Genomic DNA, 27,117 nt, shown 5'->3' on the forward strand with positions numbered 1-27,117 from the left:
AGAAATTTAAGTAATTAGTTTTTCTTTTTAAAAAAAATGTGTGGAAATGGACAGGAGGGAGAATATCAAACCACTATGTCCAAAAAAATACAACAGTAATATTTATATATGACTCTAAAGATTACTAAAAGCCTTACCTTGGATTATTTTATTTGTACAATAACCCTTTAAGGTAGGGAACAGAAATTTTAATTCTTGATATTTTATAGTTGAAAAGACTGAGGCTCAGAAAGTTTAACTGACTTGCTCAGGATCGACTAGCTAATAAGAATATGAAGTGGAAGTTCAGTTAATTTCTCCCTAACTTGAACTCTGATATTTTATATACTATATAATATAATTGACATTAGTAAAGGATGGTAAGAACAAATAAAAAGAGCTTTTAAAGCAATATTGAGTGGAAAAGGGAGATAAAAGAAGGGATAGGATTGTTGCTTAGTGATTAGAAGAGAATGAAAATAAATAATTAGGAGATTGAAAAATTACTGAATTCCTTTTTTCTTTTTCTCTTTTCTTTCATACTGAGGAAAATGATCTGACACACACACACACACACACACACACACACACACACACACATATATATATATATATATATATATATATATATATATATAGAGAGAGAGAGAGAGAGAGAGAGAGAGAGAGAGGATCAAAAGAGAAGTGAAACTGAGATATTTTGAGCAAACATCTAGTTTTTTTAATATGTTCAGATCATAAGAGAAGAATAATCTTAATCCCAAAAAAGTACAAGAGGAAGCATGTGAATTGTCAAATTATACTTTTTCCCATGGATCCTTGAAAAAAACACAAGACAGAACTTAATTCACTTCAGTAAGCATTATTTATGTGGTATTATAGGTGAAGCACTGTGCTAAATAATGAGGATATAAAGACAAAATGAAAACTATATCTGACCTCGTTTACCTTTACCTGAAGAGAAATGTTACAATATAAATAAATGCAAAAATTTTCTTGATTTTCAAAACAAAATAAAAGGTGTATTCCTCTTATATCTTTTCCAGAATTCTTTTATGGACCGAAGATAAGAGTCAGAAGATAAGAGTATTTACCCCCCCCCCCAAGTTCTTTCACCTTCTCGCAGAGCTTGCATTTATAGTACATATAATTGGTAGGGAGGGAGCAGTTTCCTACTCCCTCCCACTGTGTACCTCAGACTAGTTTATATATGTATATATACATGTATATGTATATATATATATATATATATATATATATATATATATATATAAAATATAATGGATCTATTCCTCAAAAATTAGTTGATGGGAGGGGGGAGAACCAAGATGGCAGCATGAGAACAGCCTTTCCTAGGAACTCTCTCAAAAATATTGCAAAAACCTTGAAATTATGGCTCTAACTAAATTTCTGAGAGTCAGAACCCACAGAAAGAACCAATGAGATAGTTCTCCAGTCCAAGGTGGCCTGGAACATCTTGGGAAATCTCTGTTCCATGGGGGCAGAGAGGGCAGCAGCACAACCAGGATTATTATTGCACTGAAGTAACGGAGCTCCAGTCTTCCTGGAACAGCCTTCTGGGTACCTAGACACCTGCGTCAAAAGGGGGGCACTGGCTCCTGGCATCAGAAGCAGGTTCCTGACCTGGTAATCCAGGAAACACCAAACACAACTTCAACGATCAGCAGGGAAACCTCTGCCAGAGTGAGTTGATGAGCCAGCATGGCCCTCAGTGCAGCTGAAATGATCAGCATTAGCTGCAGCCCACAGAACATCCCAGATCCCAGGAAATGGAAACAAGCCCGTAGACTCACCTGGAAGCCGCAACCAGAGTGCTCAGCCCACAGAAGGTAAGGGGATGGGGGAGACTCTAGAGGTCCCTCCTCTGGTTCTGGAACAGGGCTCTGGGGCTTTGTCCATTTTCAGACCCTTGTCATAGTCTGGTAGCACGCTATTGATATCTACAGACCAGAACACAGACAGGAGATCAGTCAGAGCCTCTCATTTTGAGGTCCTTGCAAGGATGTCCCAATAATATACAGAAGCTCAGGAAACACTCCAAACCAGGCACAGGCTGGGGAAATGAGTAAAGAGGACAAAAACGTATCCAGACCATAGACAATTACTTTGGTCACATGGAGGACCAAAACATACCATCTGAAGATGGAAAAAGTCCAAACTTCTGCATCTAAATCCTCCAAGAAATACAGGAGTTGGTCTCAGGCTATTTCAGAGCTCCAGAAAGATTTTGAAAACCAAGTAAAGTAGGTAGAGGGAAAAAATGGGAACAGAAATGAGGAAAAACATGAAAACAAAGTCAACAGCTTAGTCAAGGAGATCCAAAAAATGCTGAAGAAAATAATATACTAAAAGCTAGTTTAGATAAAATGGAAAAAACAGTTCATAAAGTTAATGAGGATAAAAATACCTTAAAAATCAGAATTGGCCAGATGGAAAAGGAGATAAGAAAGCTCTCTGAAGACAAGTCCTTCAAATGTAGAATGGAGCTAAGGAAAAAAGAGATAAGAAATCTCTCTGAAGAAAAGAAAATCCTTCAAATGTAGAATGGAGCTAAAGGAGCTGATGACTTTGGGAGTAATCAAGACACAGTAGACAATATCAAAACAATGAAAAGCTAGGAGAAAATGTGAAATAACTTATTGAAAAAGGAATGGATCTGGTAAACAGATCCAGAAGAGATAACTTAAAAGCAATTGGGCTACCTGAAAGTCATGATCAGAAATAAAGCCTTGACTTGGTTTTCAAATAATTTTTACAGGAAAATTGTTGTGATATCCCAGAAGCACAGGGAAAAATAGAAATTGAGAGAATCCACCTCTCTCCTACTGAAAGAGATCCAAAAAAAAGAAGAACTCCCAGGAATATCATAGCCAAGTTCCAGAAGTGCCAGGTCAAAGGGAAAATACTACAAGCAACCAGAATCATACAAGTCAAATATTGTGGTGTTGCAGTCAGGATTATATAGGACTTAGCAGCATCCACATTAAGGGATTGCAGGGCTTGAAATATAATATTCTGTAAGGCAAAAAGAGCTTGAAATGCAACCAAGAATCAACTACCCAGCAAAACTGATCACCCTCTTCCGGGGAAAAGATGGACATACAGTGAAACAGGGGAATTTCGAATGTTCCTGTTGAAACAGCCAGAGCTGAACAGAAAGTTTGATCTTCAGATCAAGGAGGGTAAATTATGAGGGATTTAATGATGATGAATGGTGTGAATTCCTGCAAGGAAGATGATATTGATAATACTCATTTATTAGAGCGGTTAGGACCTTTTATAATCAAGACACAGGAAAGAGCCAAATTTGAAAGTATATTTTAAAATGGAATCAGTGGGTGAAAAGGAAATATACTGGAAGAAAGGAAAGAAGTAGAATAGACTAAGATATTTCATGTAAGAGTCAAGAAATAGCTTTTGCAATGGCGGGGGGAAGGTGAGGGGGAATGAGGGAGCTTCATTCTCATTGGAAATGTCTCAGGGAGGAAACAACATATATACTTAATAGATCATAGAAATCCAGAAAAAAAAGGAGAGAAAGGGAATGGAAGAAAAGGGAAGGGGAAGGGTGGAATAGGGGAGAGAGGAGAGAGGAGATCATGGGAGAGTATTGTCATATATAATGCATTTTCTATTTTACTTTTTGCAAGGAGGTGGAATTAATTGGATGGCTTATCCAGGACCATGTGACTGGGTTGATAGTGGGTCTCTGGGGTGGCATGTTGATTTGGGACCTCTTGGCCCCAGGGCTGGTGCTCTGTCCAGTGTACCACCAGGCTCTCCCACAGCACACTTTTGATGAGGGACAGAGTGAAAAGAGAGAGAAAATATAATAATTGTTAGTGGGGAGAAATGGATGGAGGGAACTACAATCAGCAACATCAACTGTAGAAGTAACTTCTCTGATGGACTTATGAAGAAGAATGTGATCCACCACAGAGACAGAACTGATGTTATCAGAACACAGACTGAAGCACATTTTTTTCTTTCTTTCACTTTATCTCTCATGAGATTTTTTTTTAATTATTGTATGAGGAAGGGGGATTATGCTTACTCTTACAACAAGACTTTTAGGAATGTATAAATAAATACAAAAGTAATTTTTTTATAAAAGAGTTAGTTGGCTTGGGGGACTAAGGGATAACTCAGATATGGAAACTTTGCCCAATTGAATCAACTCACATTCTTCTCAAATCTTTTACTTATGGAATATCCTTATAACTTGTATAATTAAATAAATATTTTGCTAACCATTGAACATTTCATAATTAGGTTAATAGAATCACAGTGGAGTCAAGATGGTGGAGTAAAGGCAGGGACTCAGGTTCTTCCTCAAACTCCTCCAAATACCATTTAATTATGACTAATGAAATTCTAGAGTGATAGAACTCATATCAAAGATGAATTGAACCAATTCTGAAGTCCAAAAACAGCTTAGAAGGTCATCAGGAAATGTCATTTCTACCAGGGTAAGAGAGGAAAGGGGCCCAGGGAAGGTTTTGCCAGTTCAGCCCTGGCCCATGACAAGCAGGAGTAGCCTTTGGGAGGCACTGAATTAAAAGCAGTTGTTTCTGGAACTCTCATCTCACTGACAGTAAGGAAGTCAAATAATTATTCAGAAGCAGATTATGAAATGGTTGCTTTGTGCATACTCAGATCTGGATTGAGATCCTGAATTGAAACCCCAAGGAGAGGAGGAGTATTAGCACACCAGAGCTTGTGACCACAAAGGAGTGGGGATTCTCCTCACAGTCCCAGGGTAAAAAAAGGGTGTTTATGGTCACTCACAGAAAGATCACAGGTCAGGAAAGTTGTAAACAGCTATCTATAGTTCATATCACCTTAGAAGAAATGAATATGTATAGGTTCCCAGTAGTATCACTGAAAACAACTTCACTAAATCTTTGAAGCTTGGAAGTGTGCCCTCCACCCTGGAAGTAGACCCCTACTTTTTATTATTATTTTAGGGCAATGGATTTAAATGACTTGTCCAAGGTCCCACAGCTAGGCAATTATTAAGTGTATGAGGCCAAATTTGAACTCAGGTCCTCCTGGCTCCAGGACCAGTGCTGTATCCACTGTGTCACCTCACTGCCCTCCTACTTTTAACAGAGTCAAAATCAAGTTATAAGTTGGGAAAATGAGCAAAGAACAGAAAAAATTATGATTATACATACTAGAAGATAATTAAGTCTGAATCTAAAGCCTCCAAGGAAAATATGAATTGTCTCGGGACATGGAAGAGCTCAAAAAGGATTTTTTATAGAGATAGAGGAAAAATTGGGAAGAATGAGAGAGATGCAAAAAAATCATGAAAAACCTGAAAAGAATTACATGAACTGACACAAAGTACAATATACTATGTAGAAAGTAAAAGGAAAATAGGATGATCAACTGTGAATGACCTACCTTTTCTCAATAACACTGAATGACATGAAAAAAGAGCTGATGGTGCCTGAATACAGACTGAAGTATACTTTTTACCTTGTTTTATTTGAGATTTCCTTTTATTGGGGGAGGGGAGTGAGGGTCTATGTTTTGTTTTACAACATGATAAATATGGAAATGTTTTGTGTGACTACACATTTAAGCTACTCTGTCAAGTTGCTTGCTTTCTCAATGAAGTCTGGAAGTAGTGGGAAGGGAGAGAATTTGAAATTCAAAGTTTTTAAAACAAATGTTAAAAATTGTTTTACCATGTACCTTGGGAGAAATAAAATACTAAATTAAAAAATAATAACAGAAACTAAAATTTATGTAGTACTTGAAAGTTAGCAAATTGCTTTACACATATCTCATTTTATCCCAAAAATAGTCCAGATTCCTATCACCCCAAATTTATAGAGAAGAAACTTAGATAATGGAGCTTTTACTGACTTTCCCAGGGTCAAAAAGCTACTGTCTGAGGGTAGATTTCAAGGCAGGCTTTCCTGATTTGAGATCTGGTGATCTATCTACTGAGATCCAAGCTAAGTGTTTCTTCTTGATCCAATATTGAACCTAAACTATTAGAGGTAAGATTCAGCTCAGAACAATTAGTTACTCCTTTAAAGTAGAAGATAATCTCAGATAATCTCTCCCTGTCTGTCTGTCTCTCTCTCCCCTCTCTCTCCCCCTTCCATCTCTCTCTCTCTTCATCTCTCTCTCCATTTCTCTCTCTCTCTCTCTCTCTCTCTCTGTCTCTGTCTCTGTCTCTGTGTCTCTCTCCCTCTCCTCTCTCTCTCCCCTCCCTCTCTCTCTCTGTCTCTCTGTCTGTCTCTCTTTCTCTCTGTCTCTCTCTCTCTCTCTCTCTCTCTCTCTCTCTCTCTCTCTCTCTCTCCCTCTCTCTCCCTCTCTCCATCTCTCTCTGTATCTGTCTCTGTCTCTCACTCTTTCTCTGTCTCTCTCTGTGTGTCTGTCTGTCTGTTTCCCTCCTCTGTCTGTCTCTCTCCTCTCTCTCCCCCTTCCATGTCTCTCTCTCCCCTCCCTCTCTCTCTGTCTCTGTCTCTGTCTCTGTCTCTGTCTCTGTCTCTGTCTCTCTCTCTCTCTCTCTCTCTCTCTCTCTCTCTCTCTCTCCCTCTCTCCATCTCTCTCTGTCTCTCTCTCTCCCTCTCTCCATCTCTCTCTGTCTCTCTCTCTGACTCTCTCTGTGTCTCTCTGTGTATCTGTCTCTCTCTCCATTTATTCATACATATACACACCTATATACACACACACGTGTGTTTGTGTGTGTGTGTGTGTGTGTGAATATGTGTGTATATGTGTATATATTCCAACCATGGAAACAATTCCCTCAATGCCCGTATTTCTTATATTTGAAATTGGACTACCATTTATCACGCTACTTTCTCTACCCCTTACTCATCACTCTCATGTAATCCAAAGCTATATATTATCTTTTGTTCCTTTTTTCTTTTTAAAAAAAGGTATTTATTTATTTTCACCCATTGTAAATGCATATTTCCATGTTACAAAATTTCCCTCCCCCTCCCTTCCCTCCCCCTCCCTTCAGCAGGGAATATTCAGATTGCTATTTTACACATCTGTGTGTATGTGTGTGTTTGTGCACATGTGTGCATGTATATATATATATATATATATATATTATATATAGCTAAACATATTTACAAATTAGTAAATTTTGGCATGCATGAAAAATAAGGATTAAGGGAAAAGAAAATCATAAGAAATAATTTTATAAAGTGTTCATCAAATTCAGAAGGGTTGACTTTTTTTTCTGTGTTTTGCTTTGTTTTGTTTTTCTTCCCCTGGTTGGCAATAATATAGTCTCTAACAAATAAAATACAGTTGTCCTAGCTCTTTGGATGGTTGAGAAGAGTTGCTTCCATCATGGTTGTTCATCTCATAATGGTGTTGATGTGTATATTGTTCTCTTGGCTCTACTCCTTTTGCTCATCATCATCAGATCCTGTAAGTCATTCCATACTTCCCTACAGTCCAACCATTTATGGTTTCTTATAGAAAAATAATATACCATAGTATGCATGTAATATTCCATAGTATTCATGTACTTTTGTTCCAACATAATACATAGATTCCAGAATTTAGAAATGTTGTATCTATACTGTATTGCTTTTCTCTTTCCCGTCAACATCTATTTCTTCATTATATTAACAATAGGACTAAGCAACATCAGTTTATATGTCAAATCTGAACCCCTTCAGTATACACAGAATAATGCACAGAACTTTAACTGAAAAAATTGCAAAATGCTTCACTCATCACCTCTCAATTTTTCTCATTTATTTTTTAACTTCCTCATAAGTAAAAAAATCAATTGCACACTTTAAAAGTTAAGTTATTTTTATCTGAGGTCTGAAGAAGTGTAGTTGTTCATTCGACCATCTTTTTGAGACATACTCCCCAGCCCAATTAAAATAAAATGCAGCTAGTCTTAGAATCACAAGTAAACCAAGAAATATTCTTCCAAAAATACATTACTATTAAGTAAAGTTACTTTGGTTTAGCTCACAAAAATACACTGAATACACTAGTCTTTCTATTTGCATGTGGTTTTCTCAACATATTTAATTAACAATGACTGGAAGAATGGCATATTAAAGATTCTTTTCAAATTTTCAGATGAACCAAACTTGAGGAAGAATGTTTGAAGACAGAGTGAGAATCCTAAAAACAAATCTCTCTATACATTTGGAATGCTTGGTTAAATCAAATAAAGTCAAATTTACTAGGGGCAAGGTGAAGCCTTCATTTGCATTGAATTAATCACCTCATCAAATTTTCAAATTATTCAAATGGACCTGTGATTCTATTGAATTATGCAGATAAATACCCATCCAAACCTGTCCAACCTCCTTTGCAATTTTGCCCAGGTCTTCCTAAAAGAGTATCTCAAGAAGGTTTTTTTTTCCCATTGTGCTAGAAGCCTTTTTCCCTACTTTTGTTCTGACATTACATTACCAATAGAACCATATGACACTCCCTAATTCTTCACAAGTGATAAGCCTACCTACACTTTCTGTCATATAATTCCTAAGTGATATTTTGGAAATTCAGAGTTCCCTTTGGCTCATATGTTGCAGACTTCTTCCAATTCTCATAAACTTCTCCTTTGCCATTTATGTGATGCTATTTTCAGTTGATCAGAGGTGATTGTATTTCATAGATTGTTAGATCAGATTAAAATGAGTGGGTAATAATAACAAACAGTGAAATTTTAAGTCAAGCGAAGCCTAGAGTACAGGTTGAGGCAATTGATAGTGCCAGGGAAGTTTTATGTCCGGGTGCAACATTTTCAGAAGACCATTGTATTCCTATCAGAAAATCATGGACAAATCAGACTAAATTTTCTCAGGTGCACATTTAGTTTATTCTTTGCACTTAAATGGAGCATTTGTTTATGACATATTCTTCTAGCATCAAAACTATTTTCAACATAGGAACTTATTAGTCTTTGGACTTCTCTAATATATCTTCTTTCAGGGAAAGTATCTGTTTCTGCTTCTCTAAATTTTCTTATATTTCTATTCTTTCCTGGAATAGTCTTCCTCTTTCACCCAAGGTGGAAGTACTGCTGTCACTCAAGAGCTTAGTACTATTGTTTATTGGCATGGGAGGCTTGGCTTTTTTTTTCTTTTTTTCATAGGCCTATCAATTCTTTGTTAAGCACATGACTGTCTTCTGTTCTCAGTATTTTCCATATTGGTGCAAGAAATAATCTGGACATCTACATGGCCTAGCACACTACAATTCATAATTACTTATTTCAATCCACCTTTGACCTTTATATTCCTTGGAAGTAGGAATCATATGTGTACACCATAAATTCCAGTTCTAATTAAACTGTTAGAATTATTTATTTTAACTTTTTTATTGATAATATTCATTCTATTAAAATCTATTTAATTAAATATCCAACTATTTTTGAACTTTTATGATATGATATTTTCCAATTTGATATTACCTTTCTTCTCTAAAAAAATCTTGTCCTAAAGCCTTTGACTTCGGCATAAATTCAAGCTACAATTTAATTAAATAGTCCAAGTTGATTGTTTAAAATTTTTCCCTTAAGTACTTTTTAATTTTGAATCTAGGACCATGTAATTGTCCAATAACACATAGATTTCTGATTGGGTTTGCTGTGATCTCAAAATTCAAAATTTAAAAGAGTTCAGATTATTGAGTTTTTTTCTATATATTATCTTATCGATTCCCAATAGTTATTTTGTTGTTCTCTTCCAAAATTGAATTTCCTTTCAAAATTAAAAGGACCTTTTATTACATGAAGTTTGACATGAAAATTTTGCAAAATATTGTAGATTAAGTTTCTTAGTTGACTATATATTAAATAAAATTATTATATACTATTGGGTTTTTCTGTAATCACTACCACTTATTGATTTTCCTCAATAAATAATGATATTTTTTTATTCACCATCTTGGATTTACTATATCTTCCACATATATCTATTACAGTGCCTTTTGAGTTTGTCAGGCTCCATTTCTTCCACATGAAAGTTTACAAATAAAAAAATTAAACACAAGCTTTTTAAATAAATCAATTAAAGTCATTTCTATGCAACTCTGGATAGGTCTCTTCTTTTCTCTGAATATTACCTGTAAAGTAGAAATGATATACTAAGTTTCTCACAGTTATTTTTGTGAGCAAATTTTTGGTAAAATTCTCAGTAATAAATATAATTCAAATATAGTGCAAATATTATCATAGACATATTATCATTTTATTAATATTTATAATATCTTTATGTAACATTTTTATAATGAAGTGCTACAATATTAAGTTGCTAACCTAAAATAATGGAGGTCTGGAACATATAATGACTTTATTATCTTGATCTCTTGATGCAATCTCTTCACAAGGAAAATGCTGAAGAGTTCACTACTGGGGGAAAAATTATAATCATATAATGGAAATGACATGGAAATATTCTGGGAATGCTTTAACTAGTCCTGGTTACCTAACAGTGTCATTGGAAAAAGTCTATTTCATTTGACTGTATAGCCAGAATTATTAGTGTCACACAAAGACCCAAGTAAAGTACAACTTTCTTTTTGCTTCATTTGAAATTAGAAGAGCTCACTGACTCTTTCCTCTCATGGATTCTTTGAAAGATTGCACAGTAAGAACTGCCTTAAGGTCTTCTACTGTCTAAAGCCATATTTTCACCAGAAATGATTCTTGGATTTTTTCTTATTTTCCATCTTGTAAAAAGAGTAGTGTCTTTAACATTAGTGTTGTTAAGAGAGCAAGTCACAGAAAGTCAGAAATAAAATCAAGTTTTGTAACTAGCATTGCAAAGAGGAATGGATGTACCAAAGAGCAAGTAATAATATTTTGGAGTGATCTTTGTCAGTCTAGCCCAGTGGAAAGATTAACCCAAAAGTCATTCTTATCTTATCTGTTTATGTGACTAAAGGTATGTAGAAACAGCTAAATTATGAATAGAATCTACCTAGCCCCAACCCTCACAAATGAATTAAGGGAGATTATAACTCTAATTAATTGGGGAAAATGTAAATTTGTTCTTTGTTTTATATTTAATGAAAAACTCTTAGACACTGTACTCCTGTCCTAGCTACTTTAATTGGGGAACTCAGCAGGGTTCTTTTACTTTGTCACCTTTCAGTATAAGAATGATGGAAAGCTCTCCGAAATAAAATACTGAAGACACAAAGAGTTCTAGTTCTAATGGATGGGAAAAGGAGTTGTCTAAGAAGAAAAATGCGAATGCATTAACCAACACATTAACCAATTTAGGCTTAGAAAAGCATGTACAGAACATGGAAGCAAATATAATACAATAAATACAAGCAGATTAATATGTCACAATTTTGCAAAAAATAAGCTGTCAACACTCAAAATGAAGTAAATCTATTGAGAAATGCTCATTTAAAATAAAATCAAGGTTAAGAGGAGACAATGAAAATATAAGAAAATTGCTTGAGGATGATGATTATAGATAGTTGATGAATAGAAAATAAAGCTGTCCAAATCTTTTTTCCCCCTTTTTCTTGATCAAGAGAAACAACCTTGGGGACGCTAGGTGGCACAGTGGATAAAGCACCAGCCCTGGAGTCAAGAGTACCTGGGTTCAAATCTGGTCTCAGACACTTAATAATTAATTACCTACTTGTGTGGCCTTGGGCAAGCCACTTAACCCTGTTTGCCTTACAAACCCCCCCCCCCAAAAGAGAAATAACCTTGGTTTGTAAAGGATTTAGGAAGAGAAGTGTCCAATATGGATATTGTCTCCATTGTTCCTCACATTCAGTAATTGCTAAATTCTAATAAATAAATAAATTCTACATACTCTTAAAATAATTTTGTGCATTCAGTTATCCCATTGCTGTCAGCAGGCATCTCTATTCTTTTCTACAATTCATAAAAAATAATAGTCATAGCATTTCCTAGAGTCCTTTCAGATTTGTAAAACACTGTATATGTTTTTCATTAGATCCTCAAAGCAAAAAAAAAAAAAAAGGTTGAGAGAGATCTATAACTCATTCAAGTCAAACAAATTGTAAGTATGAAACAGGATTTGAACCAGGTCTTCCTTATTCTAGACACCATGCCTGTGACCTAGTTACTTTAACTGAGGAACTTTTAGCATTGTTCTTTTTCTTTGAAGATTTTCTGTCTTTTGAAGAGTGACAGATAAAATCTTCAGGGCTCTCTGTTATGTGACACTGTCTTGCAGTAAACCAGATGTGGAGGATGTTACCATTTCTCTTTCTCTTTTAGGAATTATAGCTCTTTTGTATTCTATCACAACTCAGCCAATTTGGTGCCAGATCTAGGAATTCATATTATTGAACTGAGATTTCCTCCATTTTTTTTTTATTTTTAATACACATACACTTAGGTCTAGAAAATGGTTTAATATTCTGATCTCCAATTGTCTAAATGTTTTTTAATCCTGTCATCCTAGATGGCTGTTCACTCCTTAAAAAAAGTTTCACAAATATTCAAAACAAAGTCAAGAACTCAATTTATTATTCAGTTCCTTTTTTTGTTTGTTTTTACAAGGGAATATCATTAAGTGACTTGCTCAAGGTCACCCAGGTAATTATTAAACTTCTGATGTCAGATTTGAACTAAAATCCTCCTGACTCCAGGGGCAGGGCTGGTGCTCTACCCACTATGTCACCAAGCTGCTCCTTATTCAAGTGCTTTATGTAAGAACTTGGGTATATACTTGCATCACTTAAATCACTAAGTAGTTCCTGCTACATTTCATCTTTAAGGAATAAGATTAGGTATAGAATGGTACCTTCAAAATATTTCTAAAACTTGTATGACCTCAGCTATACAGTCTGTTCCCAGTTGTTATTTGAGATATTTCTTAGTATTTAGGAAATGCTTTGTAAGAACTTGTTCTCAATAGAATAAATGCTATAAATAGGGTTAAACAACTGCAGTTTTTGGTCAAGAAAAAAAGATTTAGAGGGTATAACAGATCTTAGACTCATTTAGCAGGTAAAAACAACTGAAAACAGAATTTAGCACCCAGTTAAAAATAAATTAAAGAAGTCATGAGATAGGGGATGGCTAGGTAGTGCAGTGGATAAAGCACCGGCCCTGGAGTCAGGAGTACCTGGGTTCAAATCCGGTCTCAGACACTTAATAATTACCTAGGCATGTGGCCTTGGGCAAGTCACTTAACCCCATTGCCTTGCAAAAACCTAAAAAAAGTCATGAGATAAACTATTTGTTGTCTTTCTATGTATAAAAATAATTTCTTGCCTACTAAATAAATGAAGGAGAGAATTTGGAACTGAAAATATTTTTTTTAAAGAGAGATATAATGATTTTCCTGGGGCTTGTTTTATATTGAATATCCTAGGCATCAGAATAACCCTACCTATTCTTTAAAGAGGCAAAAATGTAGGACTTTAGTAGGGACAAAACAAAAAAAAACCCTCTATATCATAAGTTGATTTGACATAAACTGTGCAAGAAAAATAATTTTAAAATATTTAATATTTTAAAAGTATTTAATCACATTTAAATGTTTACCAAACATCAGAATCAATGAATAAATTAATAAGCATGAATTATATTCTGGATTTTGTGGTATTACAAAGACAAAAATGAGATAAGTCCTGTCTTTCAATGACTTGAAAGCAACAATTACTCTAATTACACAATAGATTGATTTGAATAAAAGCTTCTTTTGAAATTGGGTTAGAATGGCCAACTCACACATATCTATTAATTGAACCTCCCTATATTTTTGTAAGTATTGTATTTTCTTTGGAACACCCACAGTCCACTTCCATAAGAAGCAAAAATATGTGAAGTATTCAGGTAGTGAACATGACTTCCTAAGATTAAATATGAACTTTTTTTCTTATAATTTCAAGTTTGGAAATGACAGATCCTTTAGGAAAAATTTGCAAATTGTTCCATAAAAAGTTTTCTTTTCAGACTATTTTAGTAAAATATGAGAGTTTTAGCTGAGCAGATAACATCAATAACAGTATACATATAAATGGCAGTTTATTAACTAGTCTCCAAACTGAAAGTAGACCCTTGCATTTTCATTTATATGTAAAGTAGGGGACTGCAAAATTCACCTTAAAAGTGATGCAAAACTAAAGATTGAGGAGGACAGTGCTTTGTTCATACTAATACTTTTAGAAAGTACATTTGACTCCAATTCAAAAGGAACTAACTTGTAAGCTAGTTTTCAGGTTTTGAAAAGGCTTTGTGATATTTTGTTTACAATTCAGTTTTACCACAAATGGATTCATAGCTTACCGAGATTATTCTTTCAAGGAGAAGAAATTCTATTGAAACACTATCACTAATATTACCATTTTCACAGAGTCTATATAGCACTTGATGTATCAGCAATTGAAAAAAAACAAATTATAACTGTGCCTCACTAATTCCTCACCATTGAGTTAAACTTGAATTCTCTGTGGATCCTGGGAATGAACTTAGTGTAGAGAAATACACTATCTTTCCTCAGCAAACTAGATCTTTTTTTTTTTACGCCAGGTCTTGAACCCCCAACCATACACATATCTGCACATCCAGCCAAACTGAATAATGAAATATATCGATCTTTAACATAACCATTTATTTAGCAATAATACAAAAGAATTAAATGCACTCAAGTATTAAACAAAGTATATTAATTATAAAATACATCTCAATCCAAATATATGTCTTCTTCTCTATTGGTCCATATTGTTCTCCAACTTAACAAATCTTCTTTTACATAGCATTTAAAAACTATTTCAATTTTCAAGTACTCTTAAAAAGCATTTAGAAAGTTTTGTTTATTCAATTTAAGAAACAATTTCCTTTAAATGAAAGAACTGCATAATTTATAAGTCTTGCTCGATTGACCCAGGCAGTTCCTCACTCACCAGATTGCTATATTATTTAACCAGAAGAAGACTTTGATCATATGACTTAAATTCAGAGCAGTCAAAGCAAACTAGCTATTCTAGCTCTTCTTATATAACATAGCAGCTGCAGTTCCTTGTTTTTTTTCTTTTTTTCTACTTTTCCCTCAACCATGGGACAAAAAAATGACAATATGCACTTCTGGTGCATTTCAAGGTGGTGCTGAAGAGCAAGATTTGAATTAAACCCTTATTTAACCAACAAGAAACTTTTACACAAAGCTATCCTGTAAGCTGATTTCTCTTGATTTTGGCTTCCTCAAACAGACTCAACACAATTATATCCCTTATTCTTTCCTTTTCCTTTAGCTTGCTTCTCCAGTTTGTTCAGTTCAGTACACCAGCTTCTTTCTCTATATATAAGAGATATGTTTCCTATATTTCTTCTAAACATTTCATCGGTTTAAATCAGAACTCCCTGGCACTTACACCTTTTATTCAAAAGGTAATCATTCACCAATTTAAGCAAAAGAGTCAATAGCCCCTTCTGATTAGTTCTCAATCCCCAGATATTTTTGAAATCTCTCTCTCTCTCTCTCTCTCTCTCTCTCTCTCTCTCTCTCTCTCTCTCTCTCTCTCTCTCTTCATCTGTCCTTCCTTCATCCTATATCCTATTTCTTTCTCTCTCTGTTTTTCAATACAATCCAAAATCTCATTTTATGTCCCTAAACAGTGATTATTTGTTCTTATATTTTTCAAAGTTTAAATATGAAAAAGTTCTTCAGCCCCTTTAAACCTGTAAGTATTCCCATAAGAATTATCATCCTACATATTTTACAAGGTTATTGGAGGCTTTATAAATAGAGCCATAATTTCTGTCCCAAGCTGCCAAAATCTCATATAAATCTTTCTTCATAAACATATTTTATCAACATTTATTAAATAAGTTCTTTTCCTACTCCTTTAAGACATCATGTACAATAACTCAAATAGATTTTAACCTTCAACAAATGATATTTTTTTTTCATTCACATAAAATAATTTTTTTCTCTCCTTTTCCAGCTTTCAATGGCTCTCCATAGGAATAACTAGGTGGTACAGTGAGGAGATTTCTGGGTCTATAGTTAGAAAGACCTGCATCCAAATGTCACCTCAGAAACTTACTAATTATGTGACCCTGGAGAAATTACTTATTTTCTGCCTGTTTCTTCAATTGTAAAAACAGATGTATTAATAGTGCCTACCTGCCATAATTACCTAACAATACACAATCCCTCCACTTTTCAGTACTATTTCAAGACATTACCCATACTCTAGCACAAACTTTTCTCCTTTCTTTCCTTAACCCATTGGTAAATTATTGTATTGCTGATTAAATCTTTGAAAAAGATCAGCACTATATAACTTCTACAGTCTAATTTTATAGCCATGTGTTGATTAAACAGATCTCAAAAAAATAACAAAATTATGTTAACTGGGCAGAAGATGAATTTCAGCTAACTAATCTAAATTAGTCCATTTCTACATCAAGACTATCTTACAAATTGTTTTAATATCCCACTCATCACAAGAATTGTTCCAAACATTTTTTAGTCTAGTCAAACCTTCCACTCCATTCTACTCTTTTGTAAATACAAAGGAAAATGACAATTACTATACTCTGAAAGTTTACTGGAGAGATAGCATGCAAATAACTATTTATAAACAAGATAGGTAGAAAGATAGATAATAAATTGGAGATCATCAACAGAGGAAATACACTAATTTAAGGGGGCCTAAATCATATATTCCAATCCAAACATGCTACACACTTAATTATTTAGTTATTAAAATGATGAAATAATTATAATGTAATTTTTAACTATTTTTATTAAGATTTGATTTTAATGGGTGACTTTTTAAATATATCATATTAATTGAATTATTTGTTATTGAATTTTCATGTTTATACTAGCTCTTTTTAAAATTTATATTTTTTTAATATTTGTTCTTATAATTACAATATATTTGATATTTTCTTCCAAGAATGGAAGCTAGAATGGCATTCACCCTGGATTGACATAGACCTAGTCAACAAGAGTACAAAATGTAGAAAGGCTACCCAACTGGAAACTTCTCAAATGTATGTAATTATCATCTGAGAACTGGCTTAATGAAACTTTGAAAGACATCATCCAAAACTTAACTACTTGGCAACTTTTAGCCACAGAATTCCTGTGTCAATATTAAAAGACAATTTCAAGTGAAGTAGTGACCAATATTAGTAAAGGAAACAACATCACACAGGAAGTTTCTGTAAATTGTATTTTTTTAAATTGTTCCTAGTGATATTTTGAGATTATAAAAAAGCTATAAAATAAAAAGATAAGAAAGCTATACAGATAATTTTATATCTTGATATAAAATTTAAAAATATAAAGATTTTTAAATTATTCCTAGGGATATTTATATAAAATAGTTATATTATAGAAACATAAGAAAGATGGAAAAGTATAGGATGTCAAATTCTGATATGTTGCAATTTCTTTGAACGTAATTTTCACAGTAAGAAAAATGACTTTTTCATGATTTCTAATTGGGATTGATTAAAAATAAGGAAGAAAAAAGGGAAGGAAATTTATAGCATTTAAAGCATTTACAATTTACCTACAATGTGCTAGACACTGTGACAATGCTTTTTACAAAGATTATTTCATTTTATCTTTGCAAAAACCGTAAGGAAAAGATACTATGATTATCATTTTTTACTGAAGGAGACTTAGGCAAACCAAAGTTAAGTGACTTTTCAGGGTCACAAAAGTACGTGTCTGAAGTTGACTTGGAACTCAGTTTTTCCCTGATTTCCAGGTCCAGCATTCCATACACTTTACTATATGTTGCCTCCAATAAGGATAGCAACTGTTTCACTGATTTGCTGTAGGCAAAAATGAAATAATGTATGTAATTTCCTATTATATACTCTCTGTAAAGTTCACATATGTAAATTTCCAAACTTTAAAGTTCTTCATTAAAATGAATTGTTAGTATTTATAATTACACATTTATATAAAAGGCTATTTTCAAGATTACCAAGATTTTAAGCACAATCTGAGTTGACTCTTGCTAGAACTGACTAGTATCTCAAAGAAGTGCTGAATTAGACTGTGTAATCCTTTGTCAGTCTCATTATATGACAAGCAAGTTCTCTCTGTGTCTCAGTTTCCTTATCTGAGGGAAAAGAATGGATCAGATTAGGTGATTTCTACAGTATCTTGTATTGACAAAAATGGATCTTTGGAAGTAATAAATATTATCAAAATGTTTCCTCTAATGGAATTTTATTATGTTTCCCTTCTTGCCTGTGTATCCCTATTAGGAACATTTCATATTCATGGCAATAAAAAAATAAAAAGTATACAAACACCGTAGGGGCAGATTAAACTCAACCATTAAGAATTCAGTACAAATATTGTGTCTACAAAACAGTTAGGTTTGAGAGGAATTATTATAGCCCCAATACCTAAAGTAATATAAGAAAGGTTTATTCTTACTGAATTCACCTCAATATTTATCATGATTTAGAAAAGTAAAGGCGATGAAAAGAAATCAATAAAATTCATGTTTAATCTGTTTAAACAAAAGTAGATTCAACCAAGGATGAAAAATTAGAATAATCAGAATAAAATGAGCCTACTTACCTACCAGATTTGGGGCTAATGAATAATGATTTACTATCTTTCATTTTCAACCATGTTTTAGAGGGCAACACTTTCCAACCTTTCCTTTCTGTAACACCCTTGTACATTGATAAATATACCATCACAATAATGAAAACAGATTTAACAAAAGAAGAGACTTTCAAGGTTATTTACTTCCACCAAACATTTTTCCAGATTTAAAAAAAATAAGACTTCTTGTTTACCACACAAGTAGTAAGAAGTAAAATCTTACTTCTGAAGTAAGAGCCAAGGATTTAGAGGAATATGAGAAAAAAGAAAATGAGGAATGGAGGTATGATGGGATTCATATCCAATAATTTTTTCCCCTAAATTTGTTTTAGGCATATTCCTCCTGACTGGAGGGAATTTTTTCATAATTGGAGACAAAATTAGTCCTGGGACCTGATTGACTTCTGTTTCTCTGATTGATGTTGCTTCCTGGACAACTAAAAGTATGAAAAGTTCCATTTATTTGCAATGAGACATCCTCTGACTTGTTGTATTTGTGAAAATCACTCTAGTCACCATATTCTTTATCTTATCTTGTACTGATGATCTGATTTTTAACATGTGAAAACATGGGATCAAGTCCAGAAAAGATATATTATGATAGATTTATTGTCTTAGGTCAATAGGTCAATAGGTTACAACCTGAGGTATCCCACACCTAGTCTACTGAGTTGCAGCAAAGGTTTGAGTTCTTTGAAATTAATCTGTGTAACTAAGCTAATTGCAGAGAGAATGAAAAGGAAAGTGGGAAAAAAAAGGAGAGGACAAACATACATAAAACTCAATAGCCATGGACCACACCATAAACCTGGCTCCAAAGACCTCTTAGGAAAACAGAGTTCTGAACAAAGGTGACTTGAAATAGGAACAATGGAAGGAGACTTTATTAGAACTATTAATCAATTGTGATTCACTACTCACATCAATGAAATCTCTTCGACACTCCAATATGTTCTGATATGTTGAATGGACAGCACTATTCCATGTGGCATATCATAGGTAAAAGAACAATGTACAGAATAATCATTTGAGGAAAGCATCATCACATGAGCAAGGAATTTTCAGCTTGCAGATTGCATAAGACTGGTGAAAACGTTTCTTCAGACACCACCACAGCAAGTGCAGGCTGGAATTGAAATTCAATACTTTAGGAACTTTTTAGGGTGAATTAATTAATTTTCAACCAAAGATAGAAGGTGAAAGATATTATAAATATCCAAATAACCTTTGGCAGAAAAAAAAGGCTTTCCCACCCCGATCTGGTGCAAGCAAAATGATGATGTCTCCGGGACAGAGAGAGCAAATAGAGAATAAATCAATGGTAGAAACAATAATTTTGAAGGTACTTGAATTAATTCACAATGAATGTCAAAATTTCAGAATTTCAAAAGAATGCAAATGACCATTAACAAAAGACAAATTAGAAAAATATATTAGTAGTATCTCAGGGTGACAGCATCTCAGTTAGAAGGGGCCTAAGAGGTCAGCTACACCAAATATATTTAAGTAAGAATCTATTTAACATACCTAAATCAATGAACACCCTCCCTTTTCTTAACAGTCCTGATAAAGGAAAATGTATTAACTACTGATGATATGATTTTAATTTGGAAAAGCCTAGTTATGCTCCCCCCCATTTTCTCTTTACAACTTCTATTTCATAGGTTTTTTCTTTTAATTCTTCTATCTGAAGACAAATTGAATAAACAAAGCTCCTCTTCAATACAGTAGCCTTTCCTTGCTTTATTTTATACAAGGTCACACAAGGTTACTAACTCAAAGCAAAAAAAAAAATAGTAACCTTTTTCAATGATCCAAATATAAAAATAAGGTGAATAAAATAAAGAACTTTATATTTGTGAAATGATTTAGCTAAAGCATAAATTTAGCCTTTGTAAACAATTTGCTTGTTAAACTCTTTGGCTATAGTGTAAAGTGATGAAGTAGACTCAATTGAATAAAAAGAGTTATGAATGAAATATATTTGCAGAAAGTTTAATGACATTTAAAGTCACTAAAATCCATTTTATAAAAATTACTATTTTTTTCCTGAAATGCTATATAACTAAAACTTATGGAATATCTCAGTATCAAAAGAATCAAAACTGTATTTGACTGGAGGGAAACTGGAAGAGACCAAAAAGTGGCCAAAAATTACCAGCAATGGTGTGTAGGTGAAAAGTGGTAAAATTAACCTTGAAAATATTTTACTGATATTTTATTTTTCCAAATACATGCTATGGAAGTTTTTAAACAATCATCCACATACATATGTATATTTTTAAGTAACAGAATTTTCTTCTACCCTCCCTTCCCATCCCCCTCCTTTCAGCAGGGAACAGTCAAATTAATATTGTAAATACACATTTGTGTTAAACATGTTTAAAGGTTAGCCATTTTCAGTAAGAGAAATTAGGATCAAGAAAAAGAAATACATAAGAGGGCATAGTGGATAGAACACTGGCCCTGGTGTCAGGAGGACCTGAGTTCAAATCTAGCCTTAATTACCTAGCTTTGTGATCTTGGTCAAATCACTTAACTCCATTGCCTTAAATTAAAAAAAATATATTAAAAATAAGTGACTGCAGTATTCATTAGATTCTGAATGGTTTGGTTTTGTTTGTTTTTCTTCCTCTGGATGGAGATAACATTATCTGTAGCTTGTCTAATATACTTGATTAAGCTCTCTGAAGTCTTGAAATGACCTGCTTTCATCAAGGTTGATCATCTCACAAAGTTGTTAATGTATACATTGTTATCTAGGTAATACTCCCTTAACTCAGCATCGCATTCTGTAAGTCATTCATTGCTTCTCTAGAGTTCGACCACTTATGGTTTCTTATAGAATAATACTATTCCATAGTGTTCATATACCATAACTTGTTTAGCCATTTCCTAACAGGTGGACATCCCCTCAATATCCAATTATTTACCACCATAAAAAAAAAGAGTTGCCATGATTATTTTGAAACACATGGACAGTTCCCATTTTTAATGATTTCTTCTGGATATAGACCTAGAATTGGAATTGCTGCATTAAAGACTGTGAATGTTTTATTACTCTTTGGGCATAGTTCCACATTGTTCTCCAGAAAGGTTGGATCCTTTCACATTCTACTAGCGATGCATCAATGTCCCAATGCTCCTAAAACCTCTCCAGCATTAATTATTTTCCCTTTTTTTGTCATCTTGGTCAATCTAATATGTGTGAGATGATGCCTCATTTTTGTTTTAATTTGCATTTCTCTAATCAATAATGATTTGAAGCAGTTTTTCATATGATTATATATATATATATATATATATATATATATATAACTTTAATTTCTTCATTTGAAAACTGTCCATTCATATCCTTTGACCATTTATCAATTGGGCCATGTCTTTCAACCTTATAAATTTGATGCAGTTCTCTATATATTTTAGAAATGAAACCTTTATCAGAACTCCTAATTGGATCTTAAAATATTTTGTGATTGGAAATAAAGGGCTAGTCATGTATCAAAGGTGAAAAGTAGCTGTTCAGTCTAAGGACTAATATACAAAATTACTTCTGCTGCTGCTACTATTGTTGATGCTAATACTGCTGATACTACTACTGGTATTGATGTTGATGTTGATGATGATGATGATGATGATAAAGATAATATTAATAATTAAATCTTCAGAGAACAGCAATTCTTCAAGGCAATTTGATATAAGCTCCATAGTTTATTTATGGAAATATATGGGGAAGACATTTTAAATTAAAAAGGTATAAATGATTTGTGATTGAAATTTGTAAGAGGTGTAGGCATATCAAAAAAACAAACCTGAAATCTGTCACAATCTCAAGATTTAAATTTGAATTAAGTAAGATTCTGATCAACATCTGACTGATGTATAGTACACTACATTTTGCAATGCATTTTCCTCACAGCTATCCTATGATACGGATAGTGCATATTATTATCTCAATTTTAGAGATCAAAAACCTGAATCTCTGAGTGGCTCAACAATTTTTCCTATTCTACCATGATATTAAGTATGATAGAATTTGAAACCAGGCCTGATATCTTAGCAGTCAACTCTTTTTCACTAAATAACTATAACTTCTCATAGAAATCTTTTTCTAACTATTTGCACATGTCATTAGCAAAGTTTTTAAAGAAGCAGTGATATGGAATAATAGAAAGTGAAAAATGATATTTCCTACTAGAATAGAATGAGAAAGTGCTGTAAAAATGAATTTTATGCATTATTTCAGTTATGAAAGATCTTTGCAAATGTAGTCTTCAAGGTTTATTAGTCCATCTTAACCTTCAATATTATTTCACTTCAATATTATTCAATATTATTTTGCACTTATTTTGCTTTTCTTACCTGCATCAAAAATATTCATTTACTGCTGGTTTTAATCAAGAAAATAAGATTTTAGTCTCTCAATATTAATATATATATATATATATATAGAGAGAGAGAGAGAGAGAGAGAGAGAGAGAGAGACATGCATACACGTATATACACACAAACATATAGAGTATATATATATATATGTGTGTGTGTTTGTGTGTGTGTGTGTGTGTGTGTGTGTGTGTGTGTATGGTTTTTTATACCAGAACACTGATAGCTTTTTAAAACAAAGTTTTCCAAATTTCTTCAGGAAAAAGAAATAATTCTGTGGTGTTTAATTGCAAAAGTTTCAAAACTTTTATTTTTAGATTAAAATCTCTTTGCTTAAATTACTTCTATAAGAATAAAATCTAAAAGGAAAAATTCAAGATGATTGTCCCATTGAGCACTTACATCAATCACTTTGGGCACTACCAGTCACCCTATTTTCCACTAATCAATCTTTCATTAACATTTAGTTAAGATTTCCTAATCATTATTCTGCCAAATCCATGTCTTCCTTTATTCAAAGGTGGAACAAAAGTTATAAGACAGATTTAGGGATCATCTGGTCAAGAAAGCGAGCTCTGAATATATTTACTTTAATAGTATCTTTTCTTAGTCCTTCCTAGAGAATACAAAAATATCATGCAACTCTAATAAAAAAAGAGATGACACTTTCCCCTTAGAAAACCTATATATAACTAATTATTTACAAAATAATTTATACTTCTAGAGTATCTTTTTGTTACAAAAGAAATATGCACAGTATTTTGAATACCTAAAATAGTAATATTTTAAAATGATGTTCATTGAAACTTTTCATAAAAATGCAATTATCATAAAGATCTAAAATAGACATACATTTTCAGTTTTTCCATAATATGGTTTACAGAGTTTGACAGCTTGTCAGTGAATTTCTTGGATTCATATTTGTTGATTCTATACTCAGTTTTGTGACAAGTGATTTGTGTGCCCTGGGCAAGATTCGAAAATTGAGCCTCTATAAGTTTATGTTTTTCTGACCACCAGAGGTTTTGAGCTGTCACTGCAGGATTTTTGATTTATCATAAAATAAATATATGCCACAGAAAATGAAATTTCCTTGCATTAAAAATTGAATCAAAATTAATTATATTGTTCAATTTAGATAGTAATTGAGTTGAGTATAATAATTTTACAACTATATTTTTATTTATTTATGGTTTATTCTTCCATAAAAATGTTTTAGACCAATATAGTATTTTTATACCAATATAGCTTTGCACAGGGATGGCCCTGGATTCTTAAAAGTTGTGAAAGTTCTGACAGATTCTTCCAGATTAGAAACACTTTAAATATAGATATCTACTGCATACGTATAAGCATCAGAAAACATTTATTTCATTATTAGTACATTTATTGCATCCTTGGAAAGGAATAAGTAAGTCTTTTTCAAGAGTAAAATCAAACTACTTACCATAAAGAAAATCGTGCCTTAATTAACTATTTGCAGGAAATGAAATAGGAGACAGTCAGTTTACCTTGGTAGTAGGTATTATGAGAAAATCAAGGCAATCAAGGATTGAGTTTATACTAAGTGTCTGAGGCCAAAGCTGAATTCAGGTCTTCGGACTTCAGATCCAGTTCTCTATCCATTATACAAAAATGCTGCCTAGAAGTGGCAAACATTGAATAAGAACAAAACCATAAAGTTTACTAAAATTGTAAAGATGATTGACTGTCAGTTTTTTCAGAATCAACAATTAATAATTAGATTACTTCTTAGAGCAACATTCAGCATTAATACTAAATCAGATCATAAATTGCAGAGTAGTTACATAAACTGTGGCATATGATTATAATGGAAGACTTTTGTACTATAAGAAATGAAAAGCAGGATGTTCAGGGGCAAAAATCCTAGAAAGACTTACATGAATGGGTGCATAGTGAAATAAAAAGAACCAGGAGAATATTGTATAAAGCAACAACAATATTGTTCAATGAAGAACTCTGAATGACAGCTATTCTCAGCAATACAAACCCAACAAAATCCCAAAGGACTAATGAATCCTCCAAAGAAAGATCTGATATTGATTAATACAGAATGAAGTATTGTATTTTTCACTCTCATTTTTTTCTCTCATTTGAGTCTTCTCATGGAAGTGTCTGTCATATGGAAATTTTCTATATATTTGCACAAGTATAACCTGTATTTGATTGCTTACCATCTCAGGGATGAGGGACAACAGGAATGGAGGAGGGATAATATTTGGAACTCAATACTTTAAATAAAAATGTTTTAAAATTGAAAAAATTGGTACTGGTTAATGTAAAAAAAGAGGACAAAGATGAGACAAGACCTGGCATAAAATTACATTGTTAAAAATTAACATGTTTAAGTAAACGTTCCATTCAGAAAGTGGGAGAAGATATATAAAAAAATGTTCTGAATCACTACTAGAGATATGTAAATGAAAACTACTCTGAGGTATTATGTCACTCAAAGTAAGTTGTCTAAATTTTTTTAAAAAGTAAATAATAGATGTTAGGATGTGGAAAAATTGGGACAATGCATTTTTGGTGGAGTTATGAATTAGTCCTACTATCCTGTCGAAAATTTTAAAATTAGATTTAAAACTGTACATACCCTTCTGACCCAGCAATAGCACGATTAAGTCTATATTCTAAAGAGGTTCACATTTATATAAGAATATTTATACCTGCTATTTTTGCAGTCACAAAGAACAGGAAATTAGGGGGTCTGCGTCAATTGGGGAATGTATGAACAGGTTGTAGAATGTGAAAAATTGCTATTGTGCTCCAAAAACATGAAGGGGTTCATTTCAGGAAAAACCTGAAGACAAATGATTTGATGCAAAGAAAGCTAAGCAGAAGCAGGAGAACATCATATACATTAATAGCAAATAATGTAAGTATGATCAATTGCAAAATAGCTACTTTGATCAAGACAATAATTCATTACATTTCCAAAGGACGCATGATGAAAAATGTTAATCACCTTCAGAGTGAACACTAATGAACTCTAAATTCATGTTGAAGCATAATTTTTAAAAACTTTATTTTCTTTCTTTTTTTGTAGTAGTGAAAATTATTACAATTGATAACATGGAAATATATTTTGAATGACTTCAGATATATAATTGATATTAAAGTGTTTGGTTTTTAAAGGAGAGAGGGACTGATGTCATGAAAAGCATTTGAAACTCAAAATTTTAAAAAGAACATTTTTATATAATTTTAAAATAGTTAATAAAAATAAAATATATTATTTACCATTTTATTTTTTGACTTCAGAAAGATATTATTTATTTTGAATTTTACAATTTCCCCCCCATTATTACTAACATTCTGTTAGTCTTTACATTGTTTCCATGGTATACATTGATCTCAGTTGAATGTTATGAGAGAGATATCATATCCTTAAGGAAGAAAAATGAAGTATGAGATAGCAAAATTCCATAATAAGACAACTGTTGTTTTCTAATTTGAAGATATTTGTCTGTGTTCAAACTCCACAATTCTTTCTCTGGATACAGATGGTATTCTTCATTGCAGATAGCCCAAAATCTTGCTTGGTTGTTGCACTGATGGAATGAGCAAGTCCATCAAGGTTGATCAACTCCCCTATGTTGCTGTTAGGGTATACAATGTTTTCCTGGTTCTGCTCATCACTCTCAGCATCAGTTCATGCAAATCCTTCCAGGCTTCCCTGAATTCCCATTCCTCCTGGCTTCTAATAGAGCAATAGTGTTACATGACATACATATACCACAGTTTGTTAATCCATTCCCCAACTGAAGAACATTTACTTGATTTTCAATTCTTTACCACCACAACAGGGCTCCTATGAATATTTTTGTACAAGTGATGTTTTTACCCTTTTTCATCATCTCTTCAAGATATAGACCCAGCAGTGTTATTGCTGGATCATGGGTATGCACAATAAAAATGTATTTTTAAAAGATTTTATAACTCATCAACAAGCAAAAAAGGGAAAAAAAAAAGAAATACTTGACCTTGTAAAACATAGACTCATGCCAATAAAGGAAAATACTTATTTCATTTTCTAAATATTTTAGAAAGGTATGATATGAAATTATAAGAATTATCCCCCACATTAAAAAAGTTTTTGCAAGCAAAATTATCTTGCAGAAGACTTCATTTAATACCTAGCTAAACCATCTATTCCACAATCATC

This window comes from Macrotis lagotis, chromosome 2, assembly GCF_037893015.1.
Source record: "Macrotis lagotis isolate mMagLag1 chromosome 2, bilby.v1.9.chrom.fasta, whole genome shotgun sequence".
Taxonomy (NCBI): Eukaryota; Metazoa; Chordata; class Mammalia; order Peramelemorphia; family Peramelidae; genus Macrotis; species Macrotis lagotis.